We start from the raw sequence: 9,209 nt of genomic DNA, 5'->3' as shown, positions 1-9,209 counted from the left end.
ACTCCTCCAGAGTGTCTCTTTTGGGTCACGCTTGCCGGTCCCAAGCCCGGATAAAGGAGGAGGGTTGGAATTGTGACATAAAAAAAAACAATCGACAGAAGAAAGTTCATTTGTAGTTCTAAACATATTTAGGGTGTTTTTTACTCACCTTTTGTCTCTCCCACGACGTTATTCCTCTCTCCTACAGCATCCATCACAATTACATGCACAGTTATGCAAATTAGGTGATGATGTCATTTAGCGACTTTTAGGACAGCCAATAGCTACTTTCCTTACTGAGGAGTTGGCAACACTGCTTCTTGCCCTAAAGATTCCGAGTGACAGGAAAGTACTGACGGTCTTTGTTGACCCATAGTTACTTCACACTGTCACTGCGGTTTAATCTTTGGATGAATCATACAGTACCAACAAGGTCACGAGGAATAGCACTACTAATCTCTGATTAATGCACTAGTGCCACTGGAAAAATGGCAGAAGATTTGTTCGCTCCACCACATTCTGGAAAGGAGGGGGCAGTAAGGCTGCCAGTTTGATGGCTTGATTGATGTCAAGGAGTGATAAAACCTTAGGCAAAAAGGCTGGTTGGGCCATCAAGTCACGCCAAGGTCGCCTGTCTTCCAGCGTATGCAGATAGGGCTCATAGAGAGCACGTGGAGTTAATTTACACGTTTTGCTGATGAAATAGCCAAGAGGAAAGCAATTTCCGAGAACCATTTTATGTCCGCCTCCTCCGTATGCTCAAAATAAGATTTTGTCAAAGCCTCCAATACTAGCCCGGGGGGATGCAGTAAATGGTTAGACGATATGGCTGAGGCATACACCTTCAAGGTTGAGGCAGAGCGACCTGAGTCCAATTGTTTCTGAAGGAAGCTCAGTAAAACAGGTACAGAGCAAGACCCTGGTTCCTCCGCCCTGGTAAACAGCTTCCAACAACCAGCATACATCATCTCTTTTTGTGTAATATCAATACTTTTCCCACAGGTTTTTTCAAAATGTGTTCAACAATCAAAAAGGAATTTATGAACATGATAAACATGTATTTACAAACTCTTGTTAACTCTGACTCTTCTTGCTCGTCAATACAACTGCCACCTAGTGGTCACATTGAAAATAGCCACTCTCAACCAACCCGCAGTTCTACAGGACCAAGCGTCTCATCTCTTGATTTGAGCGCAACTTCATTGGGGAAGAACTGTGTAGAATTTGGGGTAAAAACTCTCACATGTTCCGTCCAGATTCAACAACCATTTACCCTGGACGAATATGTGTCTGGAGGATTAATATTCTATAAGTTATTTAGATAACAGTTTTTGGAGAAGAACAAGGTCGGGCGGGGTGTTGTTTTCGGTGAGTAGCTAACTTTAGCTAGCACGTTAATGTCCAGTCAGTTTAGCTACCTTACAAATTTACAAAATCACAGTTATGAAGCTGTATATCTGTTATTCAGTTGTCACTGTTATTTTGAACTGACCCAGCCAGCTAACTACCTAGTTAGCCCCGGTGTTACGATGCCGTCCCTTGATGCAGGCAAATGGGCTCTCCATAAATAACGTTAATCAAGAATATGTTCTGTAAACTGAATTGCCAGCTGATATAGCTAGCTACTCTTATGTATTTTATATATTTAACGGCTTGTTATATATATATATATATATTAAAGTAGTGTCACTGCTGGTTGAAGATCAGACGTAAGTAAACAAACCAAAGAGAAACCAACGTTAGTTACAAGCTAAAGCGACTGGGTGGATAACGGGAAAAATTTATTTTATATGTTAGATTCTTCAAAGTAGCCACCCTTTGCCTTGATGACAGCTTTGCACACGCTTGGCATTCTCTCAAACAGCTTCATTTCAATTAACAGGTTTGCCTTGTTAAAAGTTCACTTGTGGAATTTCTTTCCTCCTTAATGCATTTGAGCAGTTGTGTTGTGACAAGGTAGGGGTGGTATACAGAAGATAGCCCTATTTGGCTAGAACAGCTCAAATAAGCAAAGAGAAACGACAGTCCATCATTACTTTAAGACATGAAGGTCAGTCAATACAGAAAATGTCATAAACTTTGAAAGTTTCTTCAAGTGCAGTCGCAAAAACCATCAAGTGCTATGATGAAACTGGCTCACATGAGGACTGCCACTGGAAAGGAAGAGGATAAGTTCGTCAGAGTTAACTGCATCTCTGATTGCAGCCCAAATAAATGCTTCACAGAGTTCAAGTAACAGACACATCTCAACATCAACTGTTCAGAGGAGACTGCGTGAATCAGGCCTTCAAGGTCAAATTGCTGCAAAGAATCCACTACTAAAGGACATCAATAAAAAGAAGGGACTTGCTTGGGCCAAGAAAGATGAGCATTGAACATTAGACCGGTGAAAATCTGTCCTTTTGCCTGATGAGTCCAAATTTGAGATTTTTTGGTTCCAACCACTGTGTCTTTGTGAGACGCGGAGTAGGTGAACGAATGATCTCCGAATGTGTGGTTCCCACCGTGAAGCATGGAGGAGATGGTGTGGGGGTGCTTTGTGGTGACGCTGTCTGTGATTGATTTAGAATTCAAGGCACACTCACCCAGCATGGCTACCACAGCGTTCTGCAGAGATACACCATCCCATCTGGTTTGCACTTAGTGGGACTATCATTAGGTTTTCAACAGGTCAGTGACCCAAAACACACCTCCAGGCTGTGTAAGGGATATTTGACCAAGGAGAGTGATCGAGTGCTGCATCAGATGACCTGGCCACCACAATCACCTGACCTCAACCCAATTGAGATGGTTTATTCAGCCCCCTTAAGTTAATACTTTGTAGCGCCACCTTTTGCTGTGATTACAGCTGTAAGTTGCTTGGGGTATGTCTCTATCAGTTTTTGTTTTGCACATCGAGAGACTGAACATTTTTCCCATTCCTCCTTGCAAAACAGCTCAAGCTCAGTGAGGTTGGATGGAGAGCATTTGTGAACAGCAGTTTTCAGTTCTTTCCACAGATTCTCGATTGGATTCAGGTCTGGACTTTGACTTGGCCATTCTAACACCTGGATATGTTTATTTTTGAACCATTCCATTGTAGATTTTGCTTTATGTTTTGGATCATTGTCTTGTTGGAAGACAAATCTCCGTCCCAGTCTCAGGTCTTTTGCAGACTCCATCAGGTTTTCTTCCAGAATGGTCCTGTATTTGGCTCCATCCATCTTCCCATCAATTTTAACCATCTTCCCTGTCCCTGCTGAAGAAAAGCAGGCCCAAACCATGATGCTGCCACCACCATGTTTGACAGTGGGGATGGTGTGTTGCTTTTACGCCAAACATAACGTTTTGCATTGTTGCCAAAAAGTTCAATTTTGGTTTCATCTGACCAGAGCACCTTCTTCCACATGTTTGGTGTGTCTCCCAGGTGGCTTGTGGCAAACTTTAAACGACACATTTTATGTATATCTTTAAGAAATGTCTTTCTTCTTGCCACTCTTCCATAAAGGCCAGATTTGTGCAATATACGACTGATTGTTGTCCTATGGACAGAGTCTCCCACCTCAGCTGTAGATCTCTGCAGTTCATCCAGAGTGATCATGGGCCTCTTGGCTGCATCTCTGATCAGTCTTCTCCTTGTATGAGCTGAAAGTTTAGAGGGACGGCCAGGTCTTGGTAGATTTGCAGTGGTCTGATACTCCTTCCATTTCAATATTATCGCTTGCACAGTGCTCCTTGGGATGTTTAAAGCGTGGGAAATATTTTTGTATCCAAATCTGGCTGTAAACTTCTTCACAACAGTATCTCGGACCTGCCTGGTGTGTTCCTTGCTCTTCATGATGCTCTCTGCGCTTTTAACGGACCTCTGAGACTATCACAGTGCAGGTGCATTTATACGGAGACTTGATTACACACAGGTGGATTGTATTTATCATCATTAGTCATTTAGGTCAACATTGGATCATTCAGAGATCCTCACTGAACTTCTGGAGAGAGTTTGCTGCACTGAAAGTAAAGGGGGCCGAATACTTTCGCAAGGCACTGTAAGTCAAGGCCACAGGGCACACGAGCACCGGAACCATAGTTCAATTAAAATGATGAATCTAATTTATTCTACGACATGCTTTTAGTTACTCGCATTTCTTTAGAATAAAACATTTAATTTGAACTTATTGTTTATGGGATGTACTTTATTTCTCATACAGGACAGGCAGGTGGGTGAACTGGCCCAGGACCTGGCTAAATAACTAGGCCTGATGGTCCGTAAGGCCTACATAAGCCCTCAGATAAGTTTCGTTACCTCTGACTCTACCCACTCAAATATCAAAATGCCAGGACAGGTACAGTGCATTCGGAAAGTATTCAGACCCCTTGAATATTTCAACATTTTGTTACGTTACAGCCTTACTCTAAAATGTATTAAATAAAACATTTTCTTCATAAATCTGACCGTGATTGAACTCTTTGGCCTGAATGCCAAGCGTCACATCTGGAGAAAACCTGGCACCATCCCTATTCGAGGTTGACCGATTATGATTTTTCAACGGCGATACCGATTAATTGGAGGACCCCAAAAAAAAGCCGATGCCAATTTTTTATTTTTTTATTTGTAATAATGACGACAATTACAACAATACTGAATGAACACTTATTTTAACTTAATATAATACATCAATAAAATCAATTTAGCCTCAAATAATGAAAGATGTTCAATTTGGTTTAAATAATGCAAAAACAAAGTTTTGGAGAAGAAAGTAAAAGTGCAATATGTGCTATGTAAGAAAGCTAACGTTTAAGTTCCTTGCTCAGAACATGAGAACATATGAAAGCCGGTGGTTCCTTTTAACATGAGTCTTCAATATTCCCAGGTAAGAAGTTTTAGGTTGTAGTTATTATAGGAATTATAGGACTATTTCTCTCTATACCATTTGTATTTCATTAACCTTTGACTATTGGATGTTCTTAAAGGCACTTTAGTATTTCCAGTGTAACAGTATAGCTTCTGTCCCTCTCCTCGCTCCTCCCTGGGCTCGAACCTGGAACACAACGACAACAGCCACCCTCGAAGCAGAGTTACCCATGCAGAGCAAGGGGAACAACCACTCCAAGTCTCAGAGCGAGTGACGTTTGAAACGCTATTAGCTCGTACCCCGCTAACTAGCTAGCCATATCACATCGGTTACACAAGCCTAATCTCGGGAGTTAATAGGCTTGAAGTCATAAACAGCGCAATGCTTGACGCACAACGAAGAGCTGCTGGCAAAACGGACGAAAGTGCTGTTTAAATGAATGCTTACGAGCCTGCTGCTGCCTACCACCGCTCAGTCAGACTGCTCTATCAAATCATAGACTTAGTTATAACATAATAACACACAGAAATACGAGCCTTATGTCATTAATATGGTAGAATATGGAAACTATCATCTCGAAAACAAGACGTTTATTCTTTCAGTGAAATACGGAACCGTTCCGTATTTTATCTAAGGGGTGGCATCCATTAGTCTAAATATTCCTGTTACATTGCACAACCTTCACTGTTATGTCATAATTACGTAAAATTCTGGAAAATTAGGCGGCCCAAACTGTTGCATATACACTGACCTCTGCGTGCAATGAACGCAAGAGAAGTGACACAATTTCAGCTGGTTAATATTGCCTGCTAATCTGGATTTCTTTTAGCCAAATATGCAGGTTTAAAAATATATACTTCTGTGTATTGATTTTAAGAAAGGCATTGATGTTCATGGTTATGTACACATTAGAGCAACGATACGCACCGTATTGATTGTATGCAATGCAGGACACTCTAGATAAACTAGTAATATCATCAACCATGTGTAGTTAACTAGTGATTATGATTGATTGATTGTTTTTTATAAGATAAGTTTAATGCTAGCTAGCAACTTACCTTGGCTTACTGCATTCGCGTAACAGGCAGTCTCCTCGTGGAGTGCAATGAGAGGCAGGTGGTTAGAGCGTTGGACTAGTTAACTGTAAGGTTGCAAGATTGAATCCCCTGAGCTGACAAGGTGAACATTTGTCGTTCTGCCCCTTAACGAGGCAGTTAACCCACCGTTTAGGCCGTCGTTGAAAATAAGAATGTGTTCTTAACTGACTTGCCTAGTTAAATAAAGATGAAATGGTGTAAAAAAATGTTTTTAATCTGACAAATCGGTGTCCAAAAATACAGATTTCCGATTGTTATGAAAACTTGACATCGGCCCTAATTAATCGGCCATTCTGATTAATCGGTCGACCTCTAATCCCTATGGTGTTTTTCAGCGGCAGGGACTGGGAGACTAGTCAGGAACGAGGGAAAGAAGAACGTAATGAAGTACAGAGATCCTTGATGAAAACCTGTTCCAGAGCGCACAGGACCTCAGACTAGGCCGAAGGTTCACCTTCCAACAGGACAACAACCCTAAGCACACAGCCAAGACAATGCAGGAGTGGCTTTGGGACAAGTCTCTGAATGTCCTTGAGTGGCCCAGCCAGAGCCGGGACTTGAACCCGATCTAACATCTCTGGAGAGACCAGAAAATATATGTGTTGCAAAGCTCCCATTCAACCTGACAGAGTTTGAGAGGATCTGGAGTGAAGAATGGGAGAAACTCCCCAAATACAGGTGTGCCAAGGTTTTAGCTTCATACCCAAGAAGACTTGAGCCTGTAATCGCTGCTAAAGGTGCTTCAACTAAGTACTGAGTAAAGGGTCTGAATACTTACGTAAATGTGATGTTTTTTTGCAGAAATGTTTAAAAACATATATTTTTACTTCGTCATTATGGGGTGTTGTGTGTAGATTGATGAGGGTGAAATAACAATTTAATCCGCTTTAGAATAAGGCTGTAACGTAACAAAATGTGGATAAAGTCAAGGGGTCTGAATACTTTCCGAATACACTGTATTCCAGAGATGGTTTGGTATGGTTTAGAAACTTTGGAATCGAGCTCGAGTTGACAGTGTAGCCCTGTTAGCGCCTGGACTTGTTGAAATATCTTCACGCCTAGAAGAACCTCCATGCTTCCGTCAACTGTCAATATTTATTGAGAAAGTATTAGGAATTACTGGGCAGTTTGGGAAAAAACGAATCCAGTCCGAATCGTCCTCTGGAATAACGGACATTCTGGGGTAATTATTACATAACCAACATTCTCAAATAATACTTGTCCCATGTGAATAGGGCTTAGCCTAAATGTCTAAGAAAATTGAGGAGAGGGCAAACCACAACTTATTTAGGTCTATAATCAATAGCGTAACTGTTAAATGTGCCTGGCTTCATAAATCATCCATATATATCTACAGAAATAAGACAGATCCTGCTTCTGTTGCCTGTTTGACTGTTTGTTTAATAGCCTACTGTTTTCCGTGAGCAACAAGCCTCATGGAACGGTAAAATGTCATATAAAACAATTTCACAGATTTGGCTGTTTTTAGTCTTTTCCATGCTGTAATTAAGCCTTTTTTTTTTTTCTTCGCTACAACAGACTGGTGTTGCTTAGAATTGATTTAATGTTGTTTGCACTGTTCCAAACAGGCAGAAAAATAATATTGTAATCTAACAGCACCTGTTTGTTACACATAATATGCATGCAGTTCTCGCTCCTCTTTTTCTTGATCTCGTTGTTGTTGTTATTATTATGATCATTATAAAAAACAATGCCGTTATCATTAGGAGTTGTATAGCAGCCTTGTATAACCACCATCGAGCAGTAGGCCTACGAGCCTGTTTTGTTTAGTCTTAACACCTCAACTTACTTATGCTTATATTTCAATATATAGGCTACTGTATCAATCATTCATTCGTTCCTGCCATCACACAGCATACAAGGCATTCATGCTTCGAAATGAAATCAAGCATTTTTGCCTTAAAATTAGATAAATGGAGCTTTGAATAATTAACCTAAACAATAAATCAACTACAATTCACAAATACATTCAACTGTTTTTTAGTCTGGTGTAATAAAGGCTTTATAAATATTCTTCTGTTACACATTTATTTAGTGTTTACACTATTCCAAATGGTCAAAAAAAATAATAATTGTAGTCTATCAGCATCTGTTTGGCACACACAATACTCACGCAACACTTGCTCCTATACCCTCCTTTTTCTGGATCTCCAGTAGTTTCCACAACTGTCAAATGTCTTCCACAGATCTGACTTCCACTTTTTCCTCCGGAGCAACCAGTAAACATTTAGTTTTTCACGTCCTCCGCATCCATTTTTCTGTCGACATTACTGTGTTCGGAGTTTATAACCAATTTATTGATGTGATTATGATCGGCTATAGGTTAGGCCCTGTTGGTCGCATGCAATGCTTACATGATTCACGTAAAGAGTGCAAGGGTTGAGGCAATGTGGAATGTTTTTCTTAAACAAATTAGGGATTTCGGGAACAACTTTTCAGTCAGAAACAAGTAAACTAAATGGCTCAAATAATGTTGCAGGGACAGCGCAATAAACACTTGACTGCCGTTTTGGATCTATCATCATGTCACCAGAATAAGAGCCTCAATATTTATTGGAAAGGAGCATCAAGGGCACTTTCACCACCCTGTGAAGTTCATCATAATTTATTTAATCTGTAGCCTAACTGCATGGTTTCCCGAGTCGTAGTGGGATGACCACACCATATCATTGCGTGACTTTAAGTTTAATCCTATATTTTGGTTATTATATCAATATTTCTGCATAAAAGCGTTTCCACTGCCATTTCACTTTCATTTTACCGACACAAAAAGATCACGAATGAACAAAAGATCTTTCTTCATTTATAACATTTTACCAAAACATCCTGTTTCCATCACAGCTCTCTTGATTTTTATTTATACGGTATGACTTTACTCGCATGAAAACTGGGTGGAAATGTGGTTATTGGCATTTTCTTATTAGGGGTGAATGGTTAATGTTTTGATTAACCAAGCCTTGTCTCTTATTTTAGATGTCCTCCAATGGGCAGAATCTTTGACTGACATTGCATCAGGTATGTCAGTTCACCATAAAAACATAACATTTAACTTTAAAAATTTATTTGACATTGTCATTAGCGTGTCTCTCAAATTCCCTTCTCTCCATGGCTCGATCTCATCTTCCTCTTTGTTCTTTATCCCTCCCAGTTGATCTATCCAACGCCCAGTGTATCCCCGCCCCTCTGGCCACACCCATCCCTGTTAGCGATGACCCCTCGAGCCCAGTAGCCCCAGTACAGGCCTGCCCCGCATGCCCTACTCTGTCCCCGTGTCGGAGCACAT

The 9,209-nt window shown here is 40.7% G+C and overlaps 1 long non-coding RNA gene across 1 annotated transcript; it reads left to right on the top strand.

The window, feature by feature from the left end:
* Positions 1 to 1,212: 1,212 nt before the first annotated feature.
* LOC149974382 (uncharacterized) lies at positions 1,213 to 9,209 on the top strand. Its single transcript, XR_016489307.1, has 3 exons — positions 1,213 to 1,347; positions 8,900 to 8,941; positions 9,075 to 9,209. It is a non-coding gene; the product is annotated as an uncharacterized LOC149974382 (long non-coding RNA).

This window comes from Oncorhynchus mykiss, chromosome 20, assembly GCF_057628025.1.
Source record: "Oncorhynchus mykiss isolate SJ-2025 chromosome 20, ASM5762802v1, whole genome shotgun sequence".
In the NCBI taxonomy this organism is placed as follows: domain Eukaryota; kingdom Metazoa; phylum Chordata; class Actinopteri; order Salmoniformes; family Salmonidae; genus Oncorhynchus; species Oncorhynchus mykiss.
The sequence above is the reverse complement of the archived record's forward strand: the minus strand, read 5'-3'. Positions and strand labels throughout refer to the sequence as shown.